The following is an 18,434-nucleotide window of genomic DNA, read 5'->3' as shown; positions in this document are numbered from 1 at the left end:
TTTTAATAGTATATTGACAGTATTGTTTTCTTTCAAAAATCCAATTAATTTTCTTTACCCGATTATTAAAATGGTAATTGACAAAAGCAAACTACATTGTCACCAGAAGAGCAATACAAAATGTACAAGTGATATATTAAAATCATCTTTCCAGCTTGAATTTCAATGATGCATTGGGGCAACGATTTTGTGAGAAACATCTTCACCCTTAAATAAAGATTTTCTTAATTCCTTACCTGTGTGCTAATTAGATATCACCTTGTTTTCACATTAAACAGACTTCCACATGAGAAAGCAGCAAGGATGCAGTGGCGTTAATGTTTCCTGGTGTCAACCTGTATTATTTCAGTAGATATTGAAATGAGGATGCATCTTGCTGCCTTTCCAATGAAGCAAGTTTAATTTAGTAATAGGTGAAAAACCATCCCTACAAAGATGTTAATCAGATACTTGGCTTTGTGGACACTTTTCAGAGAACAAATTTGTTAGCATAAAAATAAAGCCAGAAAATGAAGAGCTGTTTAATCAGTCAATTGGATTTTTTTGCCAGCATATTTCTTTTTCTCTGCAACCCACTGCTAAATTGTGCTTCCTAGCTGTTTTTATAAAATCACTGAATCAAATCTAACTCTGATTACATCAGAGAAGGCCAGGTACCCTACACCATAACAGGGGTTTTCGAAATTTTGACTTGTCTACTTAAATATCACCAAAATCTGATCACAAGGTCAATTACGTCCCTGGGTGGGATTGAACCACCAACCTTTTGATTAATAGCTGAACACACTAACCGATTGCGCCACAGAGACACTTTGCAAAAAGTACATACTGACAAAGACTAATAAGCATTCATCTAGAACGTTTCCTAGAAAAACTTTAAAAAGTCAATAATCTGGAGAGTTTTTGTAAGATGTTTCTTCCAGCAACCAATGAAGAAACACATTGGTACTTTCGCATGATGAGTGAGTGCTTCAGGATCTCTTGCACTTACATGTGCAGCAGAGTACTGCACTGGAAGCATGCTGGGCCCATAACCCAGAGGTAGGCAGATTGAAACTTTCCTTTGCTATATGCATTTTTTTTTGTTCATTAAAGTAATCCAAAACTGGGATTGATATTTTAGCTTTTATTTTTACTTAAAGTACAATAACTTTTACCATTTTAATTTTTTTTAATAGTATATTGACAGTATTGTTTTCTTTCAAAAATCCAATTAATTTTCTTTACCCGATTATTAAAATGGTAATTGACAAAAACAAACTACATTGTCACCAGAAGAGCAATACAAAATGTACAAGTGATATATTAAAATCATCTTTCCAGCTTGAATTTCAATGATGCATTGGGGCAACGATTTTGTGAGAAACATCTTCACCCTTAAATAAAGATTTTCTTAATTCCTTACCTGTGTGCTAATTAGATATCACCTTGTTTTCACATTAAACAGACTTCCACATGAGAAAGCAGCAAGGATGCAGTGGCGTTAATGTTTCCTGGTGTCAACCTGTATTATTTCAGTAGATATTGAAATGAGGATGCATCTTGCTGCCTTTCCAATGAAGCAAGTTTAATTTAGTAATAGGTGAAAAACCATCACTACAAATATGTTAATCAGATACTTGGCTTTGTGGACACTTTTCAGAGAACAAATTAGTTAGCATAAAAATAAAGCCAGAAAATGAAGAGCTGTTTAATCACTCAATTGGATTTTTCTGCCAGCATATTTCTTTTTCTCTGCAACCCACTGCTAAATTGTGCTTCCTAGCTGTTTTTATAAAATCACTGAATCAAATCTAACTCTGATTACATCAGAGAAGGCCAGGTACCCTACACCATAAGAGGGGGTTTGCAATTTTGACTTGTCTACTTAAATATCACCAAAATCTGATCACAAGGTCAATTACGTCCCTGGGTGGGATTGAACCACCAACCTTTTGATTAATAGCTGAACACACTAACCGATTGCGCCACAGAGACACTTTGCAAAAAGTATATACTGACAAAGACTAATAAGCATTCATCTAGAACGTTTCCTAGAAAAACTTTAAAAAGTCAATAATCTGGAGAGTGTTTGTAAGATGTTTCTTCCAGCAACCAATGAAGAAACACATTGGTACTTTCGCATGATGAGTGAGTGCTTCAGGATCTCTTGCACTTACATGTGCAGCAGAGTACTGCAATGGAAGCATGCTGGGCCCATAACCCAGAGGTAGGCAGATTGAAACTATCCTTTGCTATATGCATTTTTTTTTGTTCATTAAAGTAATCCAAAACTGGGATTGATATTTTAGCTTTTATTTTTACTTAAAGTACAATAACTTTTACCATTTTAATTTGTTTTAATAGTATATTGACAGTATTGTTTTCTTTCAAAAATCCACTTAATTTTCTTTACCCTATTATTAAAATGGTAATTGACAAAAACAAACTACATTGTCACCAGAAGAGCAATACAAAATGTACAAGTGATATATTAAAATCATCTTTCCAGCTTGAATTTCAATGATGCATTGGGGCAACGATTTTGTGAGAAACATCTTCACCCTTAAATAAAGATTTTCTTAATTCCTTACCTGTGTGCTAATTAGATATCACCTTGTTTTCACATTAAACAGACTTCCACATGAGAAAGCAGCAAGGATGCAGTGGCGTTAATGTTTCCTGGTGTCAACCTGTATTATTTCAGTAGATATTGAAATGAGGATGCATCTTGCTGCCTTTCCAATGAAGCAAGTTTAATTTAGTAATAGGTGAAAAACCATCCCTACAAATATGTTAATCAGATACTTGGCTTTGTGGACACTTTTCAGAGAACAAATTAGTTAGCATAAAAATAAAGCCAGAAAATGAAGAGCTGTTTAATCACTCAATTGGATTTTTCTGCCAGCATTTTTCTTTTTCTCTGCAACCCACTGCTAAATTGTGCTTCCTAGCTGTTTTTATAAAATCACTGAATCAAATCTAACTCTGATTACATCAGAGAAGGCCAGGTACCCTACACCATAACAGGGGGTTTGAAATTTTGACTTGTCTACTTAAAGATCACCAAAATCTGATAACAAGGTCAATTAAGTCCCTGGGTGGGATTGAACCACCAACCTTTTGGTTAATAGCCTTACACACTAACTGATTGCGCCACTGCGACACTTTGCAAAAGTACATTCTGACAAAGGCTAATAAGCATTCATCTAGAACGATTCCTAGAAACATTTTAAAAAGTCAATAATGTGGAGAGTTTTTGTATGATGTTTCTTCCATCAACCAATGAAGAAACACATTGGTACTTTCCCATGATGAGTGAGTGCTTCAGGATCTCTTGCACTTACATGTGCAGCAGAGTACTGTAATGGAAGCATGCTGGGTCCATAACCCAGAGGTAGGCAGATTGAAACTATCCTCTGCTATATGCATTTTTTTTTTGTTAATTAAAGTAATCCAAAACTGGGATTGATATTTTTGCTCTTTTATTTTTACTTAAAGTACAATAACTTTTACCATTTTAATTTGTTTTAATAGTATATTGACAGTATTGTTTTCTTTCAAAAATCCAATTAATTTTCTTTACCCGATTATTAAAATGGTAATTGACAAAAGCAAACTACATTGTCACCAGAAGAGCAATACAAAATGTACAAGTGATATATTAAAATCATCTTTCCAGCTTGAATTTCAATGATGCATTGGGGCAACGATTTTGTGAGAAACATCTTCACCCTTAAATAAAGATTTTCTTAATTCCTTACCTGTGTGCTAATTAGATATCACCTTGTTTTCACATTAAACAGACTTCCACATGAGAAAGCAGCAAGGATGCAGTGGCGTTAATGTTTCCTGGTGTCAACCTGTATTATTTCAGTAGATATTGAAATGAGGATGCATCTTGCTGCCTTTCCAATGAAGCAAGTTTAATTTAGTAATAGGTGAAAAACCATCCCTACAAAGATGTTAATCAGATACTTGGCTTTGTGGACACTTTTCAGAGAACAAATTTGTTAGCATAAAAATAAAGCCAGAAAATGAAGAGCTGTTTAATCAGTCAATTTGATTTTTTTGCCAGCATATTTCTTTTTCTCTGCAACCCACTGCTAAATTGTGCTTCCTAGCTGTTTTTATAAAATCACTGAATCAAATCTAACTCTGATTACATCAGAGAAGGCCAGGTACCCTACACCATAACAGGGGTTTTCGAAATTTTGACTTGTCTACTTAAATATCACCAAAATCTGATCACAAGGTCAATTACGTCCCTGGGTGGGATTGAACCACCAACCTTTTGATTAATAGCTGAACACACTAACCGATTGCGCCACAGAGACACTTTGCAAAAAGTACATACTGACAAAGACTAATAAGCATTCATCTAGAACGTTTCCTAGAAAAACTTTAAAAAGTCAATAATCTGGAGAGTTTTTGTAAGATGTTTCTTCCAGCAACCAATGAAGAAACACATTGGTACTTTCGCATGATGAGTGAGTGCTTCAGGATCTCTTGCACTTACATGTGCAGCAGAGTACTGCACTGGAAGCATGCTGGGCCCATAACCCAGAGGTAGGCAGATTGAAACTATCCTTTGCTATATGCATTTTTTTTTGTTCATTAAAGTAATCCAAAACTGGGATTGATATTTTAGCTTTTATTTTTACTTAAAGTACAATAACTTTTACCATTTTAATTTTTTTTAATAGTATATTGACAGTATTGTTTTCTTTCAAAAATCCAATTAATTTTCTTTACCCGATTATTAAAATGGTAATTGACAAAAACAAACTACATTGTCACCAGAAGAGCAATACAAAATGTACAAGTGATATATTAAAATCATCTTTCCAGCTTGAATTTCAATGATGCATTGGGGCAACGATTTTGTGAGAAACATCTTCACCCTTAAATAAAGATTTTCTTAATTCCTTACCTGTGTGCTAATTAGATATCACCTTGTTTTCACATTAAACAGACTTCCACATGAGAAAGCAGCAAGGATGCAGTGGCGTTAATGTTTCCTGGTGTCAACCTGTATTATTTCAGTAGATATTGAAATGAGGATGCATCTTGCTGCCTTTCCAATGAAGCAAGTTTAATTTAGTAATAGGTGAAAAACCATCACTACAAATATGTTAATCAGATACTTGGCTTTGTGGACACTTTTCAGAGAACAAATTAGTTAGCATAAAAATAAAGCCAGAAAATGAAGAGCTGTTTAATCACTCAATTGGATTTTTCTGCCAGCATATTTCTTTTTCTCTGCAACCCACTGCTAAATTGTGCTTCCTAGCTGTTTTTATAAAATCACTGAATCAAATCTAACTCTGATTACATCAGAGAAGGCCAGGTACCCTACACCATAACAGGGGGTTTGAAATTTTGACTTGTCTACTTAAAGATCACCAAAATCTGATCACAAGGTCAATTAAGTCCCTGGGTGGGATTGAACCACCAACCTTTTGGTTAATAGCCTTACACACTAACTGATTGCGCCACAGCGACACTTTGCAAAACTATATACTGACAAAGGCTAATAAGCATTCATCTAGAACGATTCCTAGAAACATTTTAAAAAGTCAATAATGTGGAGAGTTTTTGTAAGATGTTTCTTCCATCAACCAATGAAGAAACACATTGGTACTTTCCCATGATGAGTGAGTGCTTCAGGATCTCTTGCACTTACATGTGCAGCAGAGTACTGTAATGGAAGCATGCTGGGTCCATAACCCAGAGGTAGGCAGATTGAAACTATCCTCTGCTATATGCATTTTTTTTGTTAATTAAAGTAATCCAAAACTGGGATTGATATTTTTGCTCTTTTATTTTTACTTAAAGTACAATAACTTTTACCATTTTAATTTGTTTTAATAGTATATTGACAGTATTGTTTTCTTTCAAAAATCCAATTAATTTTCTTTACCCGATTATTAAAATGGTAATTGACAAAAACAAACTACATTGTCACCAGAAGAGCAATACAAAATGTACAAGTGATATATTAAAATCATCTTTCCAGCTTGAATTTCAATGATGCATTGGGGCAACGATTTTGTGAGAAACATCTTCACCCTTAAATAAAGATTTTCTTAATTCCTTACCTGTGTGCTAATTAGATATCACCTTGTTTTCACATTAAACAGACTTCCACATGAGAAAACAGCAAAGATGCAGTGGCGTTAATGTTTCCTGGTGTCAACCTGTATTATTTCCGTAGATATTGAAATGAGGATGCATCTTGCTGCCTTTCCAATGAAGCAAGTTTAATTTAGTAATAGGTGAAAAACCATCCCTACAAAGATGTTAATCAGATACTTGGCTTTGTGGACACTTTTCAGAGAACAAATTTGTTATCATAAAAATAAAGCCAGTAAATGAAGAGCTGTTTAATCACTCAATTGGATTTTTCTGCCAGCATTTTTCTTTTTCTCTGCAACCCACTGCTAAATTGTGCTTCCTAGCTGATTTTTTATAAAATCACTTAATCAAATCTAACTCTGATTACATCAGAGAAGGCCAGGTACCCTACACCATAAGAGGGGGTTTGCAATTTTGACTTGTCTACTTAAATATCACCAAAATCTGATCACAAGGTCAATTACGTCCCTGGGTGGGATTGAACCACCAACCTTTTGACTAATAGCTGAACACACTAACCGATTGCGCCACAGAGACACTTTGCAAAAAGTCCATACTGACAAAGACTAATAAGCATTCATCTAGAACGTTTCCTAGAAAAACTTTAAAAAGTCAATAATCTGGAGAGTTTTTGTAAGATGTTTCTTCCAGCAACCAATGAAGAAACACATTGGTACTTTCGCATGATGAGTGAGTGCTTCAGGATCTCTTGCACTTACATGTGCAGCAGAGTACTGCAATGGAAGCATGCTGGGCCCATAACCCAGAGGTAGGCAGATTGAAACTATCCTTTGCTATATGCATTTTTTTTTTGTTCATTAAAGTAATCCAAAACTGGGATTGATATTTTAGCTTTTATTTTTACTTAAAGTACAATAACTTTTACCATTTTAATTTGTTTTAATAGTATATTGACAGTATTGTTTTCTTTCAAAAATCCACTTAATTTTCTTTACCCTATTATTAAAATGGTAATTGACAAAAACAAACTACATTGTCACCAGAAGAGCAATACAAAATGTACAAGTGATATATTAAAATCATCTTTCCAGCTTGAATTTCAATGATGCATTGGGGCAACGATTTTGTGAGAAACATCTTCACCCTTAAATAAAGATTTTCTTAATTCCTTACCTGTGTGCTAATTAGATATCACCTTGTTTTCACATTAAACAGACTTCCACATGAGAAAGCAGCAAGGATGCAGTGGCGTTAATGTTTCCTGGTGTCAACCTGTATTATTTCAGTAGATATTGAAATGAGGATGCATCTTGCTGCCTTTCCAATGAAGCAAGTTTAATTTAGTAATAGGTGAAAAACCATCCCTACAAATATGTTAATCAGATACTTGGCTTTGTGGACACTTTTCAGAGAACAAATTAGTTAGCATAAAAATAAAGCCAGAAAATGAAGAGCTGTTTAATCACTCAATTGGATTTTTCTGCCAGCATATTTCTTTTTCTCTGCAACCCACTGCTAAATTGTGCTTCCTAGCTGTTTTTATAAAATCACTGAATCAAATCTAACTCTGATTACATCAGAGAAGGCCAGGTACCCTACACCATAACAGGGGGTTTGAAATTTTGACTTGTCTACTTAAAGATCACCAAAATCTGATAACAAGGTCAATTAAGTCCCTGGGTAGGATTGAACCACCAACCTTTTGGTTAATAGCCTTACACACTAACTGATTGCGCCACAGCGACACTTTGCAAAAGTACATACTTACAAAGGCTAATAAGCATTCATCTAGAACGATTCCTAGAAACATTTTAAAAAGTCAATAATGTGGAGAGTTTTTGTAAGATGTTTCTTCCATCAACCAATGAAGAAACACATTGGTACTTTCCCATGACGAGTGAGTGCTTCAGGATCTCTTGCACTTACATGTGCAGCAGAGTACTGTAATGGAAGCATGCTGGGTCCATAACCCAGAGGTAGGCAGATTGAAACTATCCTCTGCTATATGCATTTTGTTTTGTTAATTAAATTAATCCAAAACTGGGATTGATATTTTTGCTCTTTTATTTTTACTTAAAGTACAATAACTTTTACCATTTTAATTTGTTTTAATAGTATATTGACAGTATTGTTTTCTTTCAAAAATCCAATTAATTTTCTTTACCCGATTATTAAAATGGTAATTGACAAAAACAAACTACATTGTCACCAGAAGAGCAATACAAAATGTACAAGTGATATATTAAAATCATCTTTCCAGCTTGAATTTCAATGATGCATTGGGGCAACGATTTTGTGAGAAACATCTTCACCCTTAAATAAAGATTTTCTTAATTCCTTACCTGTGTGCTAATTAGATATCACCTTGTTTTCACATTAAACAGACTTCCACATGAGAAAACAGCAAAGATGCAGTGGCGTTAATGTTTCCTGGTGTCAACCTGTATTATTTCCGTAGATATTGAAATGAGGATGCATCTTGCTGCCTTTCCAATGAAGCAAGTTTAATTTAGTAATAGGTGAAAAAACATCCCTACAAAGATGTTAATCAGATACTTGGCTTTGTGGACACTTTTCAGAGAACAAATTTGTTATCATAAAAATAAACCCAGAAAATGAAGAGCTGTTTAATCACTCAATTGGATTTTTCTGCCAGCATTTTTCTTTTTCTCTGCAACCCACTGCTAAATTGTGCTTCCTAGCTGTTTTTTTTATAAAATCACTTAATCAAATCTAACTCTGATTACATCAGAGAAGGCCAGGTACCCTACACCATAAGAGGGGGTTTGCAATTTTGACTTGTCTACTTAAATATCACCAAAATCTGATTACAAGGTCAATTACGTCCCTGGGTGGGATTGAACCACCAACCTTTTGATTAATAGCTGAACACACTAACCGATTGCGCCACAGAGACACTTTGCAAAAAGTCCATACTGACAAAGATTAATAAGCATTCATCTAGAACGTTTCCTAGAAAAACTTTAAAAAGTCAATAATCTGGAGAGTTTTTGTAAGATGTTTCTTCCAGCAACCAATGAAGAAACACATTGGTACTTTCGCATGATGAGTGAGTGCTTCAGGATCTCTTGCACTTACATGTGCAGCAGAGTACTGCAATGGAAGCATGCTGGGCCCATAACCCAGAGGTAGGCAGATTGAAACTATCCTTTGCTATATGCATTTTTTTTTTGTTCATTAAAGTAATCCAAAACTGGGATTGATATTTTAGCTTTTATTTTTACTTAAAGTACAATAACTTTTACCATTTTAATTTGTTTTAGTGCAAAAGGCATATCAGCAGTCAGCACTAACTGGTGACATGCCATTTGTACAAGTAAGCCATGTGTGACTAATATATAAACATACTTTATTAAATAACACCTCAAACTATCATACCCTGGATTCAAACCTATAACCTGTTGAATTCTAATCAAACACCCTACCCATGGAGCTACTTGATCCTGCATCTTTTCTAACCTCCAAAAACAGATTCAGTTGCATTTTCCAGCGTGTTTTGTTTGCGCCTTTGCAAATGTCTTACATCGACAAACTTATTTAGTACTATTTTGCAAATAGGGTTACATTGTCGCAACATTGTGTTCCCTAATTGCTTGATTTTTTAAATGCAACAATTGATAAAGACACCTGATAATTGCTCTGTGGAGTCTTATTTTGTGTTTTGTGTTTAGTCTTTAGATCTGAATTTGAATGTACTTGTGAACTAACTTAATTTCCTACTTCTAAATTCATTCCTAAATTCACTACTTACATGAATCCTGTAGTTGGGCATTTTGGGACTTCGATTGTGGGCATTGTTTTGTGTCCAGACCAGCAGCAGGTGGTGTGCATTTGCTGGAAAGGCATCGAAGACCTCCGATATGCTGCATCTCCTGATGTGTGTCTCCCTCAAGTGGCTGTCAGCAAATGCCTGCTAGACACCCCATTCCAAGCTGATTGTGACATCATGGAACATGCATCATAGAACAGGCATGCTAAAACATGGGTCTTCAACCTGCGACCCTCCAGCTGCTGTGGAACTACACATCCCAGCATGCCCTGCCTCAGTTTTAGCATACCTTAATAGCAAAACTGTGGCAGGGCATGCTGGGATGTGTAGTTTCACAGCAGCTGGAGGGCCACAGGATGAAGACCCATGTGCTAGAGCCAAGCCGCAGGTACATTGAATGCTAGCAAGCTGAATATTTAAATCCTTTTTGTTCCGCAGCATTCCAATGCGGAAGATTCCATGGAACCAGAGATCCTTCCATTGAGAAGGACATGCTGCCTGGATGACTACACTGTGCAAATTAAATCACGGAGCCAGTTGGCTTGTGGGTGGCTCTGGTGACTGGGTGGTTGGGTGGGTGGTGTGTCGGAAGTGGAGCGCATGCAAATGATTGTGTATCATCCAGCTAGTGAGAGAGAAAACTCATGCAGGAGTGTGCCTGCTTGTCAGTGGGTTATGCACCTTGCCAGACGTTAAATCTACATAGAGCAGCTGGAGGGGACAAGAGCAGGTTTGCAAAATATAGATAGAAGAGCATATATGCTGGCGCATTCTCCATGATTGTGTCAGCTTATGTTTTGGTGCACTGCACTTTCCTCCACTAAGTTTTAGCCATTTTTGTTAAGCTCAAGTGTAGTTGCTTCTCGGCCTTTTGGCTGTGATCTTGTATCGTGGTTGAAGGGTCTGCTGGAGGGAGGGATTGTTTTCTTCATTGGCGAAAGACCAAAGATATTCCAGGATGGAAGGCTTGGGAACACTATCTGTTTTTCAGTTGTGGAAGAGCACAGAGGTCGGATTGGACTACATTCTATAGTAAAGGATATCTTTCTATTTATTGACCCTCCCCTTATATGTGTCTGTGTTACAATAAAGCTTCGGTTTTGTGAATCCCTCACCCTCTTACACTCCACACCCATAGCCTTATTAACTGTTGTATTATTGTATAGTTTAAATGTATAGTGCAGTTCATGATTTATAGTGTAGGCTGGCCTGTGCTGTAGTTCTGGAACTGTACTATACCGTCAGCATTTGTATTGTGTTTTGGCTGTGCTGCAACACTGTACTTATGTGTGTAATGTTTATGTATGTTTTTTAATGTCAATAAAAACTGCTTTTTCAAGCCAATATCTGAAAACAATCAATGTTTATCTTTGATGGCAATAAAAGTGGTATGATATTTGATGCTTTTGAAAGGCAATATCTGATATGTCCCCTATCTGGGAACCATATATTAAATGGCTTTTCAGAAAAGGGAGATGGGAGAAGAGCTTTCAGTACTTGTAGGACCGATGCACATAAAGAAGCAAAAAAACATACATAAACATTACACACATAAGTACCGCGTTGCGGCAATGCCAAAACACAATAGAAATGCTGACGGTATAGTACAGTTCAAGAACTACAGCACAGGCCAGCCTACACTATAAATCATGAACTGCACTATACATTTAAACTGTACAATAATACAACAGTTAATAAGGCTATGGGTGTGGAGTGTAAGAGGGTGAGGGAATCACAAGCCCGAAGCTTTATTGAAAGACTGACACATATAAGGGGAGGATTAATAAATAGAAAGACATCCTTTACTATAGAATGTAGTCCAATCCGGTCTTTCAACTCTTCCACAATTGAAAAACGGATAGTGTTCCCAAGCCTTCCATCCTGGAATATCTTTGGTCTTTCGCCAATGAAGAAAGCAATCCCTCCCTCCAGCAGACCCTTCAACCACAATACAAGATCACAGCCAAAAGGCCGAGAAGCAACTACACTTGAGCTTAACAAAAATGGCTAAAACTTAGTGGAGGAAAGTGCAGTGCACCAAAACATAAGCTGACACAATCATGGAGAATGCGCCAGCATATATGCTCTTCTATCTATATTTTGCAAACCTGCTCTTGTCCCCTCCAGCTGCTCTATGTAGATTTAACGTCTGGCAAGGTGCATAACCCACTGACAAGCAGGCACACTCCTGCATGAGTTTTCACTCTCACTAGCTGGATGATACACAATCATTTGCATGTGCTCCACCTCCGACACACCACCCACCCAACCACCCAGTCACCAGAGCCACCCACAAACCAACTGGCTCCGTGATTTAATTTGCACAGTGTAGTCATCCAGGCAGCATGTCCTTCTCAATGGAAGGATCTCTGGTTCCATGGAATCTTCCGCATTGGAATGCTGCGGAACAAAAAGGATTTAAATATTCAGCTTGCTAGCATTCAATGTACCTGCGGCTTGGCTCTAGCACATGGGTCTTCATCCTGTGGCCCTCCAGCTGCTGTGAAACTACACATCCCAGCATGCCCTGCCACAGTTTTGCTATAAGGTATGCTAAAACTGAGGCAGGGCATGCTGGGATGTGTAGTTCCACAGCAGCTGGAGGGTCGCAGGTTGAAGACCCATGTTTTAGCATGCCTGTTCTATGATGCATGTTCCGTGATGTCACAATCAGCTTGGAATGGGGTGTCTAGCAGGCATTTGCTGACAGCCACTTGAGGGAGACACACATCAGGAGATGCAGCATATCGGAGGTCTTCGATGCCTTTCCAGCAAATGCACACCACCTGCTGCTGGTCTGGACACAAAACAATGCCCACAATCGAAGTCCCAAAATGCCCAACTACAGGATTCATGTAAGTAGTGAATTTAGGAATGAATTTAGAAGTAGGAAATTAAGTTAGTTCACAAGTACATTCAAATTCAGATCTAAAGTCTAGTTAGTCCACACGTCCTGGCAGTCGCCAGCATTTAAAAATGCCTTGATTAGAGGTACGGAATTAAATGTAGATAAGAAGTAGACACAAAATAAGACTCCGCAGAGCAGTTATCAGGTGTTTTTATCAATTGTTGCATTTAAAAAATCAAGCAATTAGGGAACACAATGTTGCAACAATGTAACCCTATTTGCAAAATAGTACTAAATAAGTTTGTCGATGTAAGACATTTGCAAAGGCGCATCCAAAACACGCTGGAAAATGCAACTGAATCTGTTTTTGGAGGCTAGAATAGGAAATGTGCATCGGTCCTACAAGTACTGAAAGCTCTTCTCCCATCTCCCTTTTCTGAAAAGCCATTTAATATATGGTTCCCAGATAGGGGACATATCAGATATTGCCTTTCAAAAGCAGCAAATATCATACCACTTCTATTGCCATCAAAGATAAACATTGATTGTTTTCAGATATTGGATTGAAAAAGCAGTCTTTATTGACATAAAGAAGCAAAAAAACATACATAAACATTACACACATAAGTACTGTGTTGCAGCACAGCCAAAACACAATACAAATGCTGTCGGTATAGTACAGTTCAAGAACTACAGCACAGGTCAGCCTACACTATAAATCATGAACTGCACTATACATTTAAACAATACAATAGTTAATAAGGCTATGGGTGTGGAGTGTAAGAGGGTGACGGAATCACAAGCCCAAAGCTTTATTGAAAGACAGACACATATAAAGGGAGGATTAATAAATACAAAGATACCCTTTACTATAGAATGTAGTCCAATCCGGTCTTTCAACTCTTCCACAACTGAAAAACGGATAGTGTTCCCAAGCCTTCCATCCTGGAATATCTTCAGTCTCTCGCCAATGAAGAAAACAATCCCTCCAGCAGACTCTTCAACCACAATACAATATCACAGCCAAAAGAGCGAGAAGCAACTACACTTGCGTTTAAACAAAATGGCTAAAACTTAGTGGAGGAAAGTGCAGTGCACCAAAACATAAGCTGACACAATCATGGAGAATGCGCCAGCATATATGCTCTTCTGTCTATATTTTCCAAACCTGCTCTTGTCCCCTCCAGTTGCTCCATGTAGATTTGACGTCTGGCAAGGTGCATAACTCACTGACAAGCAGGCACACTCCTACATGAGTTTTCTCTCTCACTAGCTGGATGATACACATTCATTTGCATGTGCTCCACCTCCGACACACCGCCCACCCAACCACCCAGTCACCAGAGCCACCCACAAGCCAACTGGCTCCGTGATTTAATTTGCACAGTGCAGTCATCCAGGCAGCATGTCCTTCTCAATGGAATAATCTCTGGTTCCATGGAATCTTCCGCATTGGAATGCTGCGGAACAAAAAGGATTTAAACATTCAGCTTGCTAGCATTCAATGTACCTGCGGTTTGGTTCTAGCACATGGGTCTTCATCCTGTGGCCCTCCAGCTGCTGTGAAACTACACATCCCAGCATGCCCTGCCACAGTTTTGCTTTTAAGGTATGCTAAAACTGAGGCAGGGCATGCTGGGATATGTAGTTCCACAGCAGCTGGAGGGTCGCAGGTTGAAGACCCATGTTCTAGCATGCCTGTTCTATGATGCATGTTCCGTGATGTCACAATCAGCTTGGAATGGGGTGTCTAGCATGCATTTGCTGACAGCCACTTGAGGCAGACACACATCAGGGGATGCAGCATATCGGAGGTCTTCGATGCCTTTCCAGCAAATGCACACCACCAGCTGCTGGTCTGGACACAAAACAATGCCCACAATTGAAGGCTCAAAATGCCCAACTACAGGATTAATGTAAGTAGTGAATTTAGGAATGAATTTAGAAGTAGGAAATTAAGTTAGTTCACAAGTACATTCAAATTCAGATCTAAAGACTAGGTAGGCCTCACGTCCTGGCAGCACCCAGCATTTAAAAATGCCTTGATTATAGGTAGGGAATTAAATGTAGATAAGAAGTAGACACAAAAGAAGACTCCACAGAGCAATTATCAGGTGTCTTTATCAATTTTTGCATTTAAAAAATCAAGCAATTAGGGAACACAATGTTGCGACAATGTAACCCTATTTGCAAAATAGTACTAAATAAGTTTGTCGATGTAAGACATTTGCAAAGGCGCAAACAAAACACGCTGGAAAATGCAACTGAATCTGTTTTTGGAGGTTAGAATAGATGCAGGATCAAGTAGCTCAATGGGTAGGGTGTTTGATTAGAATTTAACAGGTTTTAGGTTTGAATCCTGGGTATGATAGTTTGAGGTGTTATTTAATAAAGTATGTTTATATATTAGTCACACATGGCTTACTTGTACAAATGGCATGTCACCAGTTAGTGCTGACTGCTGATATGCCATTTACACAAACATGCCATGTGTGACTGTATATGCATTTAAGGAGGGCACCCCTGCAATACCACAAACCATTGAGTGTCAAGTATACTAGATATATCTTCATATCTCATGTGCTTTCTCTGAGACCAATCTTGTTATGCCCCTTCCCCACAAGGCATGCGCCTTTTGTCCATATTGCAAAAATGGGGGGGAGGGCATATAATTCTCTGTCACAGGGCACCAAAAAGTCTAGTTATGGCTCTGGTATGCATTATGTAATCTGGCAGACCATCTCTCCAACACTGGCTGGTTGGAATAGAAATCCGGTTATCTATGTGAGCAAATGACCATCAACGATTTACTCTCAAACACTAAAAAATGGACAAAAATGGTCCCCTAAACAAATTGGTTAAATTTTGGGTTTAACCAATTTGTGTAATGACCATTTTTGACCACTTTTCTAGTGTTTGGGAGCAAATGGTTAATTGACATTTGCTCCTATACATTACCAGATTTTCATTCCAACCATCCAGACTGGATAGATAGCCTGACAGATAATTGTGTAGTGTACGCCCAGGATAACTGTTAGTCATGCTTTATTTTATGGCGGCACATAAATGGGTGGACAGATCCAGGGCAAGCACTGCCCACTCATGCATAGTTGTCAACTGATGTGAAGTTCCAGGGGGCAATCTCAGTTATAAAGGGAAGTATCTGGAAATTGTCCCTAGTTAAAAAAAAAAAAAAAAATTTGATCAACTCCATTTATTTAGTATGATATCCCAGGTGATAGGATGCCGGCAGTCAGAACAACATACTTTATTAAATAACACATCTCAAACTACCATACCCAGGATTCAAACCTATAACCTGTTGAATTCTAATCAAACACCCTACCTATTGAGCTATTTGATCCTGCATAAAAATTGTGAACATTATATGAAGCTATTGGTACTTTGCAAAAAAAAAGAATCAGCATTACAACGCAGCAGATCCATGCAGTTTGCAGCCACACACTACATGTATCTGCTCAGCCACAATGCTGATTATTTCTTCACAAAGTACAAGGTGAGCTCCAAACAGAATTCTCTAGCTTAGAATTATACCTTTCTTTGCCAAACCTAGAAGTCGGGCCCCCCACCCTGGGATCCCCCAGAGGGAGGCCTGCACCGTCATGCGGCAGGCTTGTCCGTTTTGGAAGCAGGCTGATGGGCAGCCCAGGATTGCTTCAGTCTGGGCTTGGCAGGTCTGGAAACATGAGCTTGCTTTGGGTATGCCTGACCTTGGGTACGCTTTACCTGGAGGATGAAAGGGCCAAGAAAAGTACTTTTAGCCTTCTGCGTGGTAGGAGTCATACTAGGTAGGCAAGCTGTTTTAGCAGTAGCCAGATCAGCTACAATCTTATTGAGGTCTTCTCCAAAAGGAGATTCAACTGAGGCAGCACAAGGGAACTCTCATCTGGGGACAACAACTGCAGGGAGAACACATATTTTCAGATGAACATGGTAGGGCAGAAGGCTGCCTAATACTGAAGCACCCCCAAACAACAAATCAAATGCAACTTACTTGACAGAGATGTGCCTGAGCAACGGCCCTCCCCAGCCCTATCCCAAATCATACTTATTTTGCATAGGAGATACCATGGTCATGAAGATTGTTCTCCCAGGGTTAGGTTCATTCATTGCATTCTGGGTATGCTGACCCCTGTGATTTCCCCAAATGTGGGAAACTCGACTGCATTATTTGTGGTAGTGGGGGACTGTATTTGTGCTTTCCTCTGGTCAGCTCTGGTAAAATTCAGATTTCTTTGTCTCAGATCTTCCTCTAGCCTTGTTCTTCTTTCGAGAGTTCCCTTGTGCTGCCTCAGTTGGATCTCCTTCACTTGACAGGGGGGTGCCCGAGCAGCGACCCTCCCCAGCTCTAGCCCAACTCCTACTTACCTGCCAGGTGAGATACTATGATCATGAAGTTGCTTCTCCCAGGGCAAGGCTCACCCATTGCACTCTGGGTGTGCTGCCCCTGCGATTTCCCCAAATGTGGGAAACTTGACTGCATAATTTGAGTTTTCCCTGGTCGGCTCTCATGTAATTCAGATCTCTTTGTCTCAGGTCTCTCTCCAGCCTAGTTTGCTGTCTGGTTCCACTTCTTTTTTCTTGAGCCCCTCCCTTCTATACCCTTGTGCACTATCCTGACTTCTCCTCCCGTCTGCTTACTTTGTGCCTCCCAATGCACAATGCAAACTACGGGTAGTGCTGCAGGGCCCACACCCTTTTACTTGCTTTACAGAGCAGCTCTGGAGCTGTTACAGTGCCCAGCTGCTGCAAGAAATCAGCTTGAATGCTTCAGGGGCTGGGGAATGGCCAACATGAGCCCCACACCGAAGGAGGGTGGGGGTGCTTAATGCGAACTAGGGGTCATCCAAGCACCACAAAAGGCCTCCATGCCCTGCACGCTCCTTTTCTCTTTTCATATGCAGACAAGGGTTGAAGCCAACTTTGACCCACTGCTTGGATGACATCACCATATTCAAATCCATCTGCTGCAGGCCATCCCCCAGGAATGCTTGCACTAGTTGTTGCATTTGGTTTGTTGTTTGGGGGTGCTTCAGTATTAGGCAGCCTTCTGCCACCCCATGTTCATCTGAAAATATGTGTTCTCCCTGCAGTTGTTGTCCCCAGATGAGAGTTCCCTTGTGCTGCCTCAGTTGAATCTCCTTTACTTGACAGAGATGTGCCTGAGCAGCGGCCCTCCCCAGCCCTATCCCAAATCATACTTATTTTGCATAGGAGATACTATTGTCATGAAGATTGTTTTCCCAGGGTGAGGTTCATTCATTGCATTCTGGGTATGCTGACCCCTGTGATTTCCCCAAATGTGGGAAACTCGACTGCATTATTTGTGGTAGTGGGGGACTGTATTTGTGCTTTCCTCTGGTCAGCTCTGGTAAAATTCAGATTTCTTTGTCTCAGATCTTCCTCTAGCCTTGTTCTTCTTTCGAGAGTTCCCTTGTGCTGCCTCAGTTGGATCTCCTTCACTTGACAGGGGGGTGCCCGAGCAGCGACCCTCCCCAGCTCTAGCCCAACTCCTACTTACCTGCCAGGTGAGATACTATGATCATGAAGTTGCTTCTCCCAGGGCAAGGCTCACCCATTGCACTCTGGGTGTGCTGCCCCTGCGATTTCCCCAAATGTGGGAAACTTGACTGCATAATTTGAGTTTTCCCTGGTCGGCTCTCATGTAATTCAGATCTCTTTGTCTCAGGTCTCTCT

The 18,434-nt window shown here is 39.0% G+C and overlaps 4 non-coding genes across 4 annotated transcripts; all 4 read left to right on the top strand.

The window, feature by feature from the left end:
* Positions 1-16,781: 16,781 nt before the first annotated feature.
* On the top strand, positions 16,782-16,945 carry LOC135034592 (U1 spliceosomal RNA). The gene has a single exon (XR_010229754.1). It is a non-coding gene; the product is annotated as a U1 spliceosomal RNA (small nuclear RNA).
* Positions 16,946-17,097: 152 nt separating this feature from the next.
* On the top strand, positions 17,098-17,260 carry LOC135034535 (U1 spliceosomal RNA). The gene has a single exon (XR_010229712.1). It is a non-coding gene; the product is annotated as a U1 spliceosomal RNA (small nuclear RNA).
* A 674-nt stretch (positions 17,261-17,934) lies between these two features.
* Positions 17,935-18,098, top strand: LOC135034598 (U1 spliceosomal RNA). The gene has a single exon (XR_010229759.1). It is a non-coding gene; the product is annotated as a U1 spliceosomal RNA (small nuclear RNA).
* A 152-nt stretch (positions 18,099-18,250) lies between these two features.
* Positions 18,251-18,413, top strand: LOC135034534 (U1 spliceosomal RNA). Its single transcript, XR_010229711.1, has one exon. It is a non-coding gene; the product is annotated as a U1 spliceosomal RNA (small nuclear RNA).
* Positions 18,414-18,434: the final 21 nt, after the last annotated feature.

This window comes from Pseudophryne corroboree, unplaced genomic scaffold (genome assembly GCF_028390025.1).
Source record: "Pseudophryne corroboree isolate aPseCor3 unplaced genomic scaffold, aPseCor3.hap2 scaffold_584, whole genome shotgun sequence".
NCBI lineage: Eukaryota > Metazoa > Chordata > Amphibia > Anura > Myobatrachidae > Pseudophryne > Pseudophryne corroboree.
The sequence above is the reverse complement of the archived record's forward strand: the minus strand, read 5'-3'. Positions and strand labels throughout refer to the sequence as shown.